The sequence below is a fragment of the Dendropsophus ebraccatus genome, chromosome 2 (genome assembly GCF_027789765.1).
Source record: "Dendropsophus ebraccatus isolate aDenEbr1 chromosome 2, aDenEbr1.pat, whole genome shotgun sequence".
NCBI lineage: Eukaryota > Metazoa > Chordata > Amphibia > Anura > Hylidae > Dendropsophus > Dendropsophus ebraccatus.
Genome location: NC_091455.1, coordinates 75,379,903 through 75,396,726, shown reverse-complemented (window position 1 = coordinate 75,396,726; position 16,824 = coordinate 75,379,903). Strand labels below are relative to the sequence as shown.

Genomic DNA, 16,824 nt, shown 5'->3' with positions numbered 1-16,824 from the left:
GTGGGGTTTTGAAACTCAGTTCCATTGAAGTAAATGGAGCTTAATTGCAAACCGCACCTGAACTGGAGACAACAGTAGGGGGAAAAATGGCCATGTTTTTGTAGCGCTGGATAACCTCTTTAACCCTTTGAGGACCAGGCCCAAAATGACCCAGTGGACCGCGCATATTGTGTTCTTTGCGCTTTTGTTTTTTCCTCCTCCCCTTCTAAGAGCTCTAGCACTTTCAGTTTTCTATCTACAAGGCCATGTAATGGTTTATTTGTTACAGGAATAGTTGTACTTTGTAATGGCGTCTTTCATTTTACCATAAAATGTATGACGGAATCCCAAATATATTATTTATGAAGATATAAATAGGTGAAATCGTAAAAAAGAATGCAATATGGTAACGTTTGGGGGGTTCCTGTGTCTACGTAATGCACTATATGGTAAAAGCGACATGATAACCACTATTCTATAGGTCAGTCCGAACACAACCATATGCAGGTTTACACAGATTCTCTAATGTTATATATATTTTTTTTAATGAAATCCTTTTTTTTGGCAATTAAATATTAATAAAATGGGCCTATTGTGACGCTTATAACAGTTTTATTTTTTCACCTAAGGGGCTGTATGGGGCGTAATTTTTTTCGCCATGATCTCTAGTTTTTAATATTACCATATTTGTGAAAAACGGACGTTTTGATCACTTTTTATTAATTTATATATATATATATATATATATATATATAGAGTAACAAAATCAGTAATCCGCGCACTTTTTTCCCCTCTTTTCGTGTATGCCATTCACCGTTCACAATGACGCTTGTTATATTTTAATAGATCGAACAATTACGCACGCTACGGTATATTATATGTTTATTTATTTTTATATGTTTTATTTTTATAATGGGAAATGGGGGTGATTTAGACTTTATTGGGGGAGGGGTTTTGGGGTAGTGTGTTAGTGACTTTAACTTTTTTTTTTTTAATACATTAAGTCCTTTTGGGGGACTTGTACATTCATTAGTTTCATTTTACACACTGATCATTGCTATGCCATAGGCATAGCATTGATCAGTGTTATTGGCGCTCTGCTCATTGAGCCTGCCTGTGCAGGCTCAGTGACCAGAGCGCCAATTGGACCGCACAGAAGCAGGTGAGAGACCTCCGGCGGTCAGTTTTAACGATCAGGACCCCCGCAGTCACACTGCGGTGGTACCGATCGGTAAGTGACAGGGGACTCCCCCTGTCACTAACACTCAAACGCTGCGGCCACGCGGCGTTTAAGGAGTTAATGTCACGCTGCAGCGTGTCATTAACGCTCCGGAGCGCGATTCATAGCTCAGGGCGTACCGGTACGTCCAGGGTCATCTAGGGACAGACTTCCAGGACGTACCGGTACGTCCTAGGTTGTCTAGGGGTTAACAAGATGTCCATTGTTGTCCTTTATGTAACAGGTGTAATCTTTATCAAGTGTAAATTATACACTGTGTTCATTGTACAGAAATCTCAGACAAAATCATGTAGTGTTGCTGACATGGGTTTCCTGATGACACAGTTGAGATCAGGTAACTATAGGGTGGTTTCCTGAAATTTTACAGTTTGGACAACACCCAAAATCTGTCTTCAGGAAATGCTATAGGATTAGGAGCTACTCTGAACAGATGAGCATTTGTTCTTTCTGCTTCACTACGTTAAGAAATGTGTTGACCTGAAGCAAGTTATCTGTGGACAAGTCTCTCGGAGTTCAGCAGAATAGACTACTCTTTATACACTCTGGGACTTCCATTGCAGTATAAACTGCAGTACTAGCAGTCCCAGAAGGAGCAAAGATAACAATTTAAACATATAAGACCAGGCAGAAAGCTCTAATAATTTTGGACATGGTCCCATAAAATATGGTTTGGCAGAGATTCCTTGGGAAAAAGGTGGGGGGTGGACAGAAAGGAGTAGAGCTAGCTCAAACAATGTCACCGAGCTTCACAAGCCTAAAGAAACTTTGCAGACATTGTAAAAAGGTTGCAATCCGAAATGCACAAAATTGACCGCTGCTATTTTTCTGTTCCAATGCTAAGTTTTATTCTACAATTTCCTAACTTCTCAAGATCAGATGGGTCACTTGAGGACAACCTTCCCATTCAGCGAGAGGGAAGGAAAGATTACCTCGGAACAAGTGTGCACAAAAACAAAACGTGCCCTGAAATGCTCCCTTCTCGTAGGGAGGGAAAGCACAGCAGTAACTCTCAAACCACTCCTGTTACCAAAGCTTTTTAAACATGCAAGACAAAACCCGTGTGGAGGCAATGTTTAATAGGAGTTGTTATGCTTGTGCTCTTATAGTAGTGCATGGGCATTCAGATACCATAGTGTAATCCAGAACATGAAAATCTACCATTTGCATTGGAAAAATAAATGACCGGTTAGTATTAACTAACTATAATATGTATTAAATAACTAAGTGTCTTATTACATGGCCCAATATGGAGAACCGCCTCTAGAAAGCATGATTAATTGTTCAGCCAAGATGCACAAGAGATCCCTGCATCGTTCGTGCAGCTATTTAAATGTATTGCTATTGGCCGCACACAGAGAGATGTGCAGCCAATAGCAATAAATTTTGAAGCCACACAAAAGATATGATCAGCTGGTGAGCAGGCATTTTCTCACTCCTCGGCTGATCGCTTTTACCTTTACACAGGCCGATTACTGACCTAAGGAGCGCGTCTAGCAATGCTCATTGCCAATAATTGGGTACGTCTGCTCTGGGCAGGTATCAAGTTGTGCTGTGCAAAAATGACACCTTTTATTTATTTATTTTTTTAAAAGGTCCCATTTACCAATCTTGTATAGATAACTTGCATCAATTTTATATCTGACCTTGATCAGGCCCATTTGATAAAATCACCTCCTTATTCCTAGATCAGCCATAGGCAGTATCCATGTTTCTCAGGCAGTCCTGGGGCTGTATCCACCTTTTCTAGGCAGTGGGGATTCAAATGCTGATCATCCAGGTTCGTGCAAACCAAACTTTTGACAAGTTCAGTCATCTCTAGTTATCAATATATCAAGTTACATCGTCTGGTTAGTAATGCTTCTTTGTCCCCTAGACAACACTTCTTCCTCTCTGTTTTCGTACCCCACACATACATTTTGCTTCACACCAAACAAGATTCAACTTTAAAACATATCTATATGGATCTACTTCTACGACATACAATAGAGACCTTCTTTGGAACAATGTAGTCAATTATGCATTTCCCCGAGAAAGCATCACACAAGGAATATCAACCCTATTGCACACTTGTGTCATCAGCAAACAGACAATCCTTACCTACCAAACTTTCTCCTATGTCACTTAGAAACATATTGAAAAGAATAAGCCCCAGAAAAGAATACACACCATTACCAAGAAGCCTTTGATACCTATTCTTGATATCCTTGGTTTCTGCATGTTAGCCTGAGCTTGTCTGCATGCTGCAGCCACAACATTTAAGGTTTGATAAGTTGAGGTCCTCCACTAATCGCTAGATTGAGCCAGGGATAGTGCTGAAGACTTCACCTTAAAGCTCGCTGCTTAATGCAACTTGCTGCTGGAGAAGGGCTCCAATACAAGTCTATGGAAACAGACTCCTGGACACAACTCATATGGAGTGATGAGCTGGGGAGTTAATGATTGAGCCATGTGCTTCTCCCTGCTATATCTAGTGATTGGTGAGGGTCCCAGCACACAGACCCCAACCAATCACAACATTTGACATGCCTGTGTGACATGTCAAAGGTTGTTTTTTTTAAAGTGACGTTAACACTTTAAACTATATCCATTCATCCAGTTAAAGGTTGCAAATATATATATATATATATATATATATATATATATATATATATATATATATATATATATATATATATATAAAATTTCCCATTTCATTCCTCTACCTCATGCCTACCAATCTTCTTGATTGGGAGTCTGACACTAGGTTTATTACGCCTTAAATGAGGGCATCATAAACTAGGGACAGAAATGCTGAACAGATTGGTGTATCACTTACATCATTATGTTCAGCTGTTCTCCTAATAAGCAGGATAATAGGATTCTTGCCACATTCCTCCCCCCGCCCTCCACCGGCTGATTGATAGTTGACTGCCTATACGCAGCATGGATAGATAACTGCCAATCAGCAGCTGGTGGGCGGAGTTTTTCTACTTCTCATGAATATTGAGGACTACATGGCTCATGCACATCATCTCTGGATCAGCTGCACAGAACAATGTAAGTGATATATCATTCTGTTCAGCTTCTTTGTCACTAGTTTATGCTACCCTGAGATGGGACAGCATAATCCTACTGACAGAGTCTCTTTAATTAACTTTTCTCTGTGCCTTCTTATACTAGAGCATGAAAGGTATGTTACCACATAGCTGCCCACACACTCGCTGGGAGCTAGTAATGCAGACTTCTCATGAAAGGCCATATTCACACCGGGAGGATTCGGTCATGATTCTCCACCTAAATACTGAAATAATCCTCCAACATTAAGCTAGAAAAGCATCTGAATGGGGATTTTATACCCCATACACATGCTTAGGAAAATACTTGTGCCTATGACAAATCTGTGCTGTGTAAACAGAGCCTTAGGGTTTCCAATCACTTCAATGAAATGAGTAATTAGGCGCAGCAAAGAAAATACAGCAAGAAACAACTCTGGGTTCCAAGAGCATGGAAGATTAAAGTTCTTTCTTTATTAAACAATAGGCATTAAAACAGATCCATATTTGCATAGGTCGCCACCGAGAGGAAAATCCAACCCGTTTCCACTACACTTAAGCAGTCTTAATCAAGGTTACTACTCCCTACATGCTTGCAGTGGTGTTCAAAGGAGGGAAAACACTGCTGTGCTCAACCTCCTACCCCTTAAAGCTACACACCACAGCACTTACACAATTAAATACAGTAAATGTAAAAAAGTTACATATACAAATATACAATATATGAGATTCAAAATGTGCCAAAGTTGTGAACTACTATGAAACCATAATGCATCAACTTATGCAATGTCATTATAGTGTGCTTCATAACAGGCTACTCCACAACAGGATGTGGATGACCCCTAAATCACGACTAATGATAAGAAACATAGTAAAATCTTATCACATAACAAGAAAGCCTATACAATACATACATGTTCCTGGTTATGGGTATTTTTACCTAGTGTCATCTTACACTGTAATTCTGCATGAGATAATGGTGAAAAGTGGACAATTTTAAAATAAAAATGATGTTTAGCTTGGCTTGTCATGATGTATGTTGACCTGATTGGCATGCAATCCATTCTTCCACTAGAGATTTGGGTATCCATGGATTTGACCATACCAGGTCGGTACTGTGCATGAGCCCCACTTTGATTACAAGAATAGTCGTATCCATGGATACCCGAACTTCTGGCAGCAGATTGCATTTCAGGCAGATCTGGTCAGCGTTCATCCTGACAAGTAAGCTTTAAAGTGATACTTTTTGTATGCGAACTTGTCTACACAGCTGTAAAGCCTAAATTCTGCAGTTTTCATACTTTACTTTATAATAGGTTTCTTGGTGCTTGGTCCAGTGTAAAATGGTTTTTATCATTGGTGGATTGTAGCCTCTTGGGCTTCAAGGCTGCTGTGCCACTTCGACCCGCCCATATCTTGCCCCGCCCTCCTTGACTTCAAGAGTGGAGTGGATGGGATTTAGACCTCTAGGCTGGCCTATTCTGATGGACGCCTTTGGGGGTGGGGCCTAGACACCTATGTGGGCAGCAGCCATGAAGCCCCGTCCAGGTCGCACAATCCACAAACCATAAAAACCATTTTTCATTGCACCAAGCATCAAGAAATCTATTAATCTAAATCAGGAATAGACTGGCACTGTGGGCGGGAACCGGTTCAAAAAAAGGACCGCAGCACCGGCATCCCCATGTTGTCACCGGGTCTGTTCATGTTAATAACACAAAGCGATGTACCTAGTGGTACATTCGCTTTAAAGTAGTGCGCTGATCCACCCAACCAGCCTGCCTCTCCTCATGAATATTGAGGCTGTGCTCTGCTGTGGCACCACTTCGGTCCCTTGGCCGGACTTCTATTGAAAGTTTTTTTTTTCTGGTAGTGCATGCTTTCCCCAGTGGTACATGAGCCGAGGATCACAAACTGCATGGATGCAGATTATCCTCTAAGAAATGTTCTCCATGGATGACTATGGCATGCCTACCAAGGTGGTTACTGAAAAGTAATACACATTGTTTTATTTGGAGGGTCCCATGTAAGATGTTACTGTACGCTTACCAACCCCAAAGTAAAAACTAAATAGAGAGGATTAATCAATCCCTTCAGCAATCTCATTGTATCCATGGCAATGGCCATTGTGACAACTGCTTTGGGGCAATTTCACTCAAAACAATAAGACCTCAGAATCTACTGACAAATAACCCAACTCAATCCTACCTTACTAACTTGTGTCCAATCTCCTTGTCCTATTCATGCGGACCTCCAAGAGATCTGATCAAACGTTCACAACAACTTGCTCAGACTACCAAATCCAGAGATTCAGAAGTTTATCTCTCCAATAGAAATATTAATCTAAAAGCAATTGCAACACATTTGCCCCACATTACATAAGAATTACTTGTAATGCCTGGATATAGCAGACAACGGGGTGTAACACTTTTGCTTGTCAAGAGAATCTTCCTACAGAGACTGATACTGTGAGCGATGACTGGACACTATCAATATGTCCAGCCCTTTCACAAGAGGAATGTTTGTAATTGAAGGGTGTTTCTTTAAACCAACTGGTGCCAGAGATTTGTAATTTACTTCTATTAAAAAATCTCAATTCTTCCAGGACTTAGCTGCTGAATGTCCTGAAGGAAGTGGTGTATTCTTTCTAGTCTGTGGAGCAGGAGAGGTTTTATTTGGAGATTTGCTACTACTCTGGATAGTTCCTGACATGGACAGAGGTGGCAGTAGAGCACACTGTGTCTTACTGGAGAGAATACACCACTTCCTGCAGGACACACAGAAGCTAATAAGTACTGGAAGACTCAGAATTTTTTAATAGGAGTAAATTACAAATCTCTGGCACTTTCTGGTACCAGTTGAGTTGAAAGAAAATAGATTTAAGTATTGTACTTTGTCTATGTTCCCTCTGTATTGTATGAAAAAAAATTAGATCTATCTATATAGATATTATATTACAGCTACACAAATAAAGACTATTCAAATAATTAGCTGTCAATGTATTTATTAATCTTGTTTGTACAGTATGGTGGGGGTGCTAACTAGTGACATGGCAGCATAATGGAGGAGGAGACCCATGTTTGGGGCGCAGGGGCTATGGTGTACTTAATCTTCCACTGATTAGCACAGCTAAACCTTGATATCTGGTATACTTTCAAACATAAGATAAATTAATTTATACTTATAATTAATTCTACTAATTAGCAGTCAGTCAATTACATTTTCCCAGCTGAATATTTTACACTTTAAAAAGGCTCAACAAAGGCAGCCATAAGAAACTGTACCATTAGCTAATGATCTTTTGTGGTAGCAAATTAGTTGCCTTCTATTAATTCTAATCTATGCAGTTCAGAAATGAAGATTGTCTGATGTTCAATTAATGATGATAGATGACGGTACCAGAGAATTAGAATAATTACACTAAAAGCTTGGGGATGCCTAGGCCTACATTCTACAGGGTGTAAATACATTTTGTTCTATCCATTTGGAACAATACAGCCGTATATTTTCTTTTTTCTCTGCTTACACCTCTGATCCAGATCTCCAAAGATGTAATGCTACTGTCCCTACCCTGCCCCAACTGTCTACAGCGCCATGAGGATCTTCAGTATTGTAATTGTATTGGGGATGTTAAGTGTAGAGTTCTTCCTAAGCATGAGAATGAAGAAGGATTAGGGTTGTTCTGACACTGGGAGCTGGCATGACACCATTTAAGCACTGTAGGAATTAAAGTATGGCACTAGAAAAAATGCTTTGGAATTATCTGGGTACTAGAGATAAGCGCAACTTGAGAATGTAAGTCCGATCATTCAGTATTTAAATAACGGTGGCTGAAGTTGGATGCAGCCCAAGGGGGTCCTGGAAAACATCAAAATCGCCATAGGCTTTATCCTGAACTGCCTAGGAGCTGCATTCAACTTATTCAGCCACTGGTTTTTAAATGCTAAACAACTGGACTTGAACATGAGTTGCGCTTATCTCTGCTGGGTACAATATTGCCTTTGTGGACATGCTTCCAACAAGCATGTCTCCGTCCCGGCTCCAGGAGCAGGAATTGGCGAGATGGGGTAAGTATCCGGGGCTCTAGCGGGGGGGGGGGGGGGGGGGGGGGTTGGGGAGTCGGGCGGCCTTCACCTGTACCTTTAAGAAACTGAACAGTGCACTGTTTTATTTAACCTTTTCAAATATTTTATGTTGTTGGTTTACTTTAGAGGAAAGCTAAATCAGTATAATAAACCTTACTGAACAGTTTCACTTATAAATAAAGCTGCTGATAACATTCCAACATGCAACTTTATGTTTAGTATTCTATAAGCCACTTGTACTTTAGGCTTTAGAACACACTTTTACAGGTTTGTAGCTTTGGATTTGCTTTTTTCTCTGAAGGGTAAATTCACAGTAATTCTTATAAAATCTTATAAAACTCTCTAATATGAACACCAAACGACCTACTCACTCACTGTAAAGAATCACGCTTTTGTCTGATGAGTTCAAAGTTTGCATTGTGCAATCTTTGCTTTTACACACCGCTCACAATGCTGTGGTCTTTCTCCACCAAACTCAATGAGGGGTAAAAAACTGAGCAGAAGCGCAACAAGTAGGACATACTACTCTTACTCCTAGGCAGTTCCCACACACAGTGTCTCCTATAACTCTTGAGCACAGTATACCATGTTGACAAAGGTCGTAAATGACCAAAACGTCCAGTGAAATGGTACACCATAACTTATGTTAAATCCTTGCTACGTGTGTTGGAAACGGCAAAAAAAATCTGAAAAAATCTTTTAAGTGCATAAAATTAAAATATAAAAAATTTATGGCAATTGGTGTGCAGTTGATATTCCTGTATTCAAGATAATCGCATCAACTATAATACTATAACTACAAAACATCAAGCCCACAAAACTGTCTAAATGTTGAATTTCCAGTAGTTCCAATCAACTTTAAAAGGGTTGTGCCCCCATTGACAACATCTGTCCATATGCCCTGCAGAAAGAATATGAGGTTTCCTCTGGCTTCCTTGCGGCAATGATGCCAGCTTTTCTTTAAAGATTGTCTTCGTGAGACAATGCCTTTAATATATGAATTGTATATTGGAGGTTTAATGGGTTGCTATGGAAAATCGGTCTAACATCTACCTATACTTTATTTTATTGTTCTTTTGTGATTCCCAAGATTCTGAGCTGCATGCCATTTGCATTTATCAGTTCTTGACAAATTCTGTATACATTCAGCCAACATATATTAGTTGTCTCATAAAACAAGTGTACATCAAAGCAAAAAAAAACAAAACACACTCAGAACAGTTTAAAGGACAACTTCCGTGGGCCCCCCCCCCCAGAAAAAAACACAGACACACACAGACACCATACTCACCATCCCTCCGGTGATGATCGCCACTCCATTCGCCCGCCGTCCGCCTCACCGTCACCGCCGTCCGCCGTCCAGCGATGTCTCTGACTTCCGGGTCCTGGGGATGGAAAAGGCTGCCAGTGCGCTTGCGCACCGGCAGCCTTTTCATTGGCTGGAGCGCATCACATGGCTTCAAGCAACCTCAGCCAATCAGGGCTGAGCAAGCTGGAAGCCATGTGATGCGCTCCAGCCAATGAAAAGGCTGCTGGTGCGCATGTGCACCAGCAGCCTTTTCTGTCCCATTCACTCTCTATGAAGACGCCGAGGAGGAAGAAGACCCGGACCGCCCCCCGACTCTGACGCCGTCGTCACCAGATGCGGCCCGGGAGAAGAGGACCGTGACGATCGTAATAGGTAATGTATATATTCTTTAACTTCCGGGCGGGGGGTCGGGGGTCCGAAAGTGGGGGAAGGGGGCCAGACCGGGTATTTAACCACATTACAAAGTTATATAACTTTGTAATGTGTGTTAAATAAGCTAAAAAAAAAATTCGTGGGAGTTGTCCTTTAATAAACTTTAACATATATTGTTGTTGAGTGAAAATGTCCGAATGTCGAACCCCTGGAGAAGTTGGATACCGCCCTAGGGAGTCCTGGAAATCCATGTTTCCAGCCAGTACCTGGTCTGCCTTCACCTTCTCCAGATGCGAGGAGTTAAATGCTGAGTGTTCAGGTTTAAAAAAATTTGCCAAACCTGAACAATTTCTTGAAATTTGCTCAACACTATTTATAGGCAATTTAGTTCCTAGCACTCCATCCCTATAAGAAAACCATTCATACACTGATCAGTTATAATGTGGCCAATCAGGTCAATCATATGTCTGTGAGATCGTTCTAACAAACAATCCTATTAGCACCCTGCTGGACCATAGCGGTGGATCACTGTGATTTCGTTTTATTCTTTTCTTACAAGAAAATGGTTTAAATTCGATTGGCGAATTTAAACCAATCATGTCATAGGCTATGTTCACATTACATGAATGACCGGCCGTTCCGTTCAACAAGGCAATAACATTTTTGGCAAGAATTAGACTCAAACAGCCATTGTGAAGATCATGGTCAGACGAACTGGCCAACATCTGCAATTGTGGATTACTTTTATCTTATGTACATCCAGCTTTATTTAGAAACTGAGGGAGACATTTACTTTTTGTTCACTACTTAAAGAGAACCAATCATCGATGAAAATCAAAAAAATTTTTCCCCCTAATTAGATGTATTTACTTATTTTATTAATATTTGTAAATATAATTAATTACTTTTTTGGCTGTGTTTTTAAAATATTTACTTTTTACTTTCCTATCTCGCACTGGCTCTTTTCAAAAGAGACGGCGCGAGACAGGAAGCTCCCGTCATGCAAAGCGGCAAGGCCGGGCGCCGCCATCTTGATGACGTCACTTGCATTCCACCGCTGGAACGCAAAAGACTAAATCAAGATGGCGGCGCCGGTCTTGCTGTAGCGGACAAGAGGATCAGGTAAAGTATAAGATACAGACTGCAAAGGCAGTCTGTATCTTCATTTTGTCTATTTATTAAGATACAGACTGCCTTTGCAGTCTGTATCTTATACTTTTCCTGATCCTCTTGTTCGGTGCAGGAAGGCCGCGCGCCGCCATCTTGAATACGTCACTTGCGTTCCAGCGGTGGAACGCAAGTAGCGTAATCAAGATGGCGGCGCCGGCCTTGCTGTAGCGGACCAGAGGATCAGGTAAAGTATAAGATACAGACTGTAAAGGCAGTCTGTATCTTTCTGAAGTCTATTTATGAAGATACAGACTGCATTTGCATTTCCTAGCAAATACATAAATACACTTCATAAAGATACAGACTGCATTTGCAATCTGTATCTTATACTTTACCTGCTCCTTTGTTCCGGTGCATTAATGCCGGCCACCGCCATCTTGATGACGTCACGTGCGTTCCAGCGGTGCGTTCCATCGTGACGTCATCAAGATGGTGGCGCCCGGCATTACTGCACCGGAACAAAGGAGCAGGTAAAGTATAAGATACAGACTGCAAATGCAGTCTGTATCTTCATAGATAGACTTAGGGAGAGAGAATCTTTGATAATAGGGATAGTAAATTTTAGGTGATTGGTTCTCTTTAAGGCTGCGTTCCCACAACATATTTGTAAGTAAAAAAAATAGATAAATAAAAGTTATTTGATAATGATGGCCGTTGTTAATGATTATCATTATTAAAAGCCATAATTATAAAAAAGAAGCCTTTTTTGGACTTATAAGATGTTGTAAGAACATAGCGTGAAGGGAATCTGTTGGCAGAAAAATAACATTGTATAAATGATGGGGGAGATTTATCAAAGATTGCCCCTAGCAATCAATCAGATTCCACTTTTCATTCCTCACAGACTCTAAGTCAGTTTCACTTTACACCATGTTTGATAAATCTCCCTCAATGTTTTTATGTTTAACAAATTTTTTAAGAATTTTTGGAGACATTTTTTCTCATTATAAAATAATCCTAAGATCTTGCAGTTTTCATTCTCAGCACTTGGGCTAAAATTAGGCTGAGACTTCCTGTTCTATTTGAAAAGTGATCTGTACAGGATTGCAGTGACACCAGTAGATATAGGAGCTGACAATAGCAGCTCCCTGTGAAATGACCTCTTCACAAGTCACGGAGCGCGCTCAGTAATGTTTAACATTCATCTCAAGGGGACAGTGTCTCTCTATTGTAGTCTTTGTCCATGAGTCTTGCAGTAAAGCATGTCACCACATGCTGTTAAAAATGGCTCATACAATATGTCCGCCCCCATAAAAATATAGAAAAATGAAATCAAAAAAATTACAGTCAGAAAATAAAAACAGATTAGAATAACTTGTTTTAGCATCTGACTCTATTCAGTAAAATCTGGGTGATACATGCCCTTTAAGCCTCCTGATGCACGGTGAAGAGGCTGACTGTAGAACAGGTGGAAGTACGCTGTTCCCTAGGATCAGCCATTTTAGGCTGGCCAGAGGCTGACTGTAGGACAAGTTAACACAATCTACTGCTTTCATGGAGACTTTTTGTAATATTACTGGCCAAACTGCAGACATTGTGGTGGTTATTTAGTCAAAATGCTGCCACCACAGTGTAGCAGCCAGGCCTAGAGGCCTGCACTGTTTTATAATTTTGTCTCTTACAGGATACTGTGTGGGAGAAGAAGCTCATATACTTGGAAATTGTTGAATAGCTTTGAATACTAATGTCTAAAAGCTTTTATTTGTAAGGCAATTTACTCGAAAGATAAAAGTATTCCGGTGTTATTTAGATCTGAGATATGTAGCACTGAATGGCTTGCACCAGCTAGGACACTGAAGCAATTTTACATCCTCTGAAATGATAGCACAAAAAAGTAATGTAATAATGATGTACAAGGGTCTATACAAAATGTTTTCAGTCAAAGTTTTTTTTTTTTTATCTGAAATTTGAAGAAAATGCTGTAGAGTAATATAAGTGAAAACCAGCTATCTGATGCAGCATGGACTAGACCCTGATGTAGACGATGCATTACTTGCTACTTTTTATGCAGCGAATTTTTTAAAGTTACCGTTTATATCCAACATGCTGAGCTTAGCGCACTGCCACTCCCCCATCCGCTGCTCAACTGCTTTCTGCTTATATTGTTTAGGCAGAAAGGTGTCTCTCTACAACCGGGGGCATGGCAACTCATGAACAGTCATGTCTATACTATGCTATGCTCGGTGTAAATAAACCCTGATTTTGTAAAATCTGCTGCATGACAAGTAGTAAGTAATACATCGCTGGAACTAGACTAGGAGCGAGACTTACAGGAACATTATGCTAAATATTTGCATACACTCTTTGGGGGAGATTTATCAAACATGGTGTAAAGTGAAACTGGCCCCTAGCAACCAATCAGATTCCACCTTTGATTTTCCAAAGAGTCTGTGAGGAATGAAAAGTGGAATCTGATTGGTTGCTAGGGGCAACTGGGCCAGTTTCACTTTACACCATGTTTGATAAATCGCCCCCCCCCCTTTGTGTACATATATCAGGCATATCCAATAAGGTCAATTCAATGTCTAGGTTCAAAATTAAACTAAAGTCTACAGGAGTTAGACTTCCGGTTCCGGCGCGTATGGGATGGCAGCAGTGTGAGTGAGCTCCTCCACCCTCCGCTCATAATATCGCTCCCCGCTCTGACTCCTGACATTACCGGCCCTACCGGACCACACCTCTGACTTCTCTAAGTGCCGAGGAGTCGGAGGCACCACTTCATTAAGCGGGGAACCAGTTATACACCTCCCCATAAGCCCTCCTTCATTTACCTCACAGCTCTGTCACAGGGACACCTAAGATGGCGCCGACACTAGGTGCTGCTGCTGAGGCACACACAGAGGAAACACATACCTCACAAACCACAGTGCCGGACCTCTGTGACACCATAATACCAGGACTAAATATGTCTTGCAAGGCACTGGCAATTCAAGTGTCCAAAATGATATTAAATGACATAAAATCCTCTCTTGAGGCCACTATAGTTTCCTTCCTAGCAACCATACAGGGAGATATAGCAACGCATACCTCACAGGTTACTGAACTTCAGGAGAGAGTCAGCCTGCTAGAAGATGAAATACATTCTATAAAAATAAAACTACAACAGAATATAAATGTCACAGCTTCATTGTAAACAAAGACTGATGATCTAGAGAACCGCTCTAGGCGCAACAATTTACGTATTATAGGTTTACCTGAATCCATTCCAGCCATGCAATTACATGCTATATGTTCTCTAGAAATTCCCCAAGCCTTGGGTATCCCCGGTCACATTACTGTGGAAAGAGCTCACCGTGTGGGACCCCCACCAGCGAAACAAAAGCAAGATGCAAATCAAAAGGAACAGAAACCTAGACAAGTGATTGTCAAGTATCTGAATTATAATGATAAAAACAACATTTTACAAAGCTTTAAAAAAATCTACAGTTGATGTCGCAATTTGTGGCCACAAAATCCTCATGTTTAATGACTACTCCGCAGCAGTGGTTCAAAAACGTAAAGCTTTTGCACACATTTGCTCGACATTGGTGAAAAATCAAAATACGATTTGCTCTTCTTTATCCTGCCATACTGAAAGTTTTCAAATCGGATGGTTCAGCCTCTCTTTACAGTTCTCCTGAGGAAGCCATTTCTTCTCTTAAAGAGGACCAATCACCTAAATTTAACTGTCCCTGTTGTAAAAGTTCCTCTCTCCCCAAGTCTATCTCTGAACATACAGACTGTCTTTGCAGTCTGTATCTTTCTAATTTACCTAATCCATCCTAGCGGCGCAGTAAGGCCGGGCGCGGCCATCTTGATTATGTCCCTTGCGTTCCAATGGTGCGTTCCACCGTCGGACCGCAAGTGACGTCATCAAGATGGCGCCCGGCTTTACTGCACCGCTACAGAGGACTGGGTAAAGTATAAGATACAGACTGCAAAAGCAGTCTGTATCTTCAGTAATAGACTTTGTGAAGATACAGACTGCCTTTGCAGTCTGTATCTTATACTTTACCCAGTCCTCTGTAGCGGTGCTGTAAAGCCGGGCGCCATCTTGATGACGTCACTTGCGGCCCGATGGTGGAACGCACCATTGGAACGCAAGGGACATAACCAAGATGGCCGCGCTCGGCCTTACTGCGCCGCTAGGATGGATTAGGTAAAATATAAGATACAGACTGCAAAGGCAGTCTGTATCTTCAGAGATAAACTAAACTGTCAGTTAGGACATTTATACACAGCGATCTTGCACTGTATAGCGCGGGATCACTGTGTATTTACAGAGCGGCGGGCAAAGGCTCATGGGAGCCCTTCCCGCTGCTCGGCATGCCGGGAGTTTCCTGTCGCGCGCCGACTCTTTTGAAAAGAGCCGGCGCGCGACAGTGAAGGGAAATGCAAATATATTAAAACCCCGGCAAAAAAATTGATTAATTATATTTACAAAAATTGATTAAAAATGAAACCTTATTAAATGGAGCAATAAAAAAAAAAAATAACATTTGGCCGTGATTGGTTCTCTTTAAAGATGTAAAGGGTCTCACTCCACCTATTCAAGACAAGCACAAGAGACGACGTTTGAATGGTCCTACTGACACGATAGAAAAAATGGAATGATTATGAAATCCATCTCTATTCTGTTGGACACTATGCTGCTCATTAAAACTGAGTATTTTTTCTCTATTTAGTCCTATATATGTTGACTAAATACTATATTAGGGACACCTTGTTACTACATTATTTTCTGGAGTTTAGGTAGTAATGCACTTGGTGGTGTGTGTGTGTGTGTGCATGTGTATGTATGTGTGCATATGTATGTGTGTGTGTGCGCATATATATATATATATATATATATATATATATATATATATATATATATATATATATATATATATATATATATATATATATATAATTCCCCCTTGTATGGTTTTAGGTTTAAGTACAACTTCTTTAAGTACTAATCATTATATACTGGCTCTCACTTTTACTTTATTTTATTTATTTGCTGACAACTGACACATTTCTCAGGAGGGTAGGGATGTGTATGTCTTTAATTTTAATATATACTTATTTAGTGGAGCGGAGGTTGATGTGACCTCTGCACCAGTTATTTCTTTCTCTTTATTTCTTCTCCATAATGCAGAGTTTGCGAATGTTCAGAGCATTGAACAATACGAAAAAAGTCAAGTCCACATCTCACTTTATTCGCTTAGTTTATATTGTTACCTGTTTTATTCTTAGGTATATCACCTTGAGTTTGTCTGAATATGATACATGCTATCCTCTTTTTCTGCCTGAAAGGGTTACCCACTATGTTATTGTGCTTCCAGGGTCTCTTCACACCTCCTCTTCTATTAATATTTTATGAAATTAATCACTTGGAATGTTAAGGGACTACGTTCCCCATCTAAGAGGGCTTCTATACTTAAACATCTTAAGAGACTTAGGGCCGATATAGTATTATTGCAAGAAACACATTTAACTAAATCGGATTATTTTAGACTCAAACGTTTTTGTGTGGGTGCTGTTTATGGTTCACCAGCTACTAACCATAAAGGCGGGGTAGTTATTCTTACACATAAACATTTAGCCTGTACGGTATTATCTCAATATCAAGATGATGAAGGCAGGATATGTCATCTTCTTATTGACACTCCA

At 40.5% G+C, this 16,824-nt stretch overlaps 1 protein-coding gene across 2 annotated transcripts in view; it reads right to left on the bottom strand.

The window, feature by feature from the left end:
• LDLRAD4 (low density lipoprotein receptor class A domain containing 4) overlaps positions 1–16,824 on the bottom strand; it is a 237,530-nt gene that overhangs the window by 71,147 nt on the left and 149,559 nt on the right. The window lies entirely within an intron of this gene.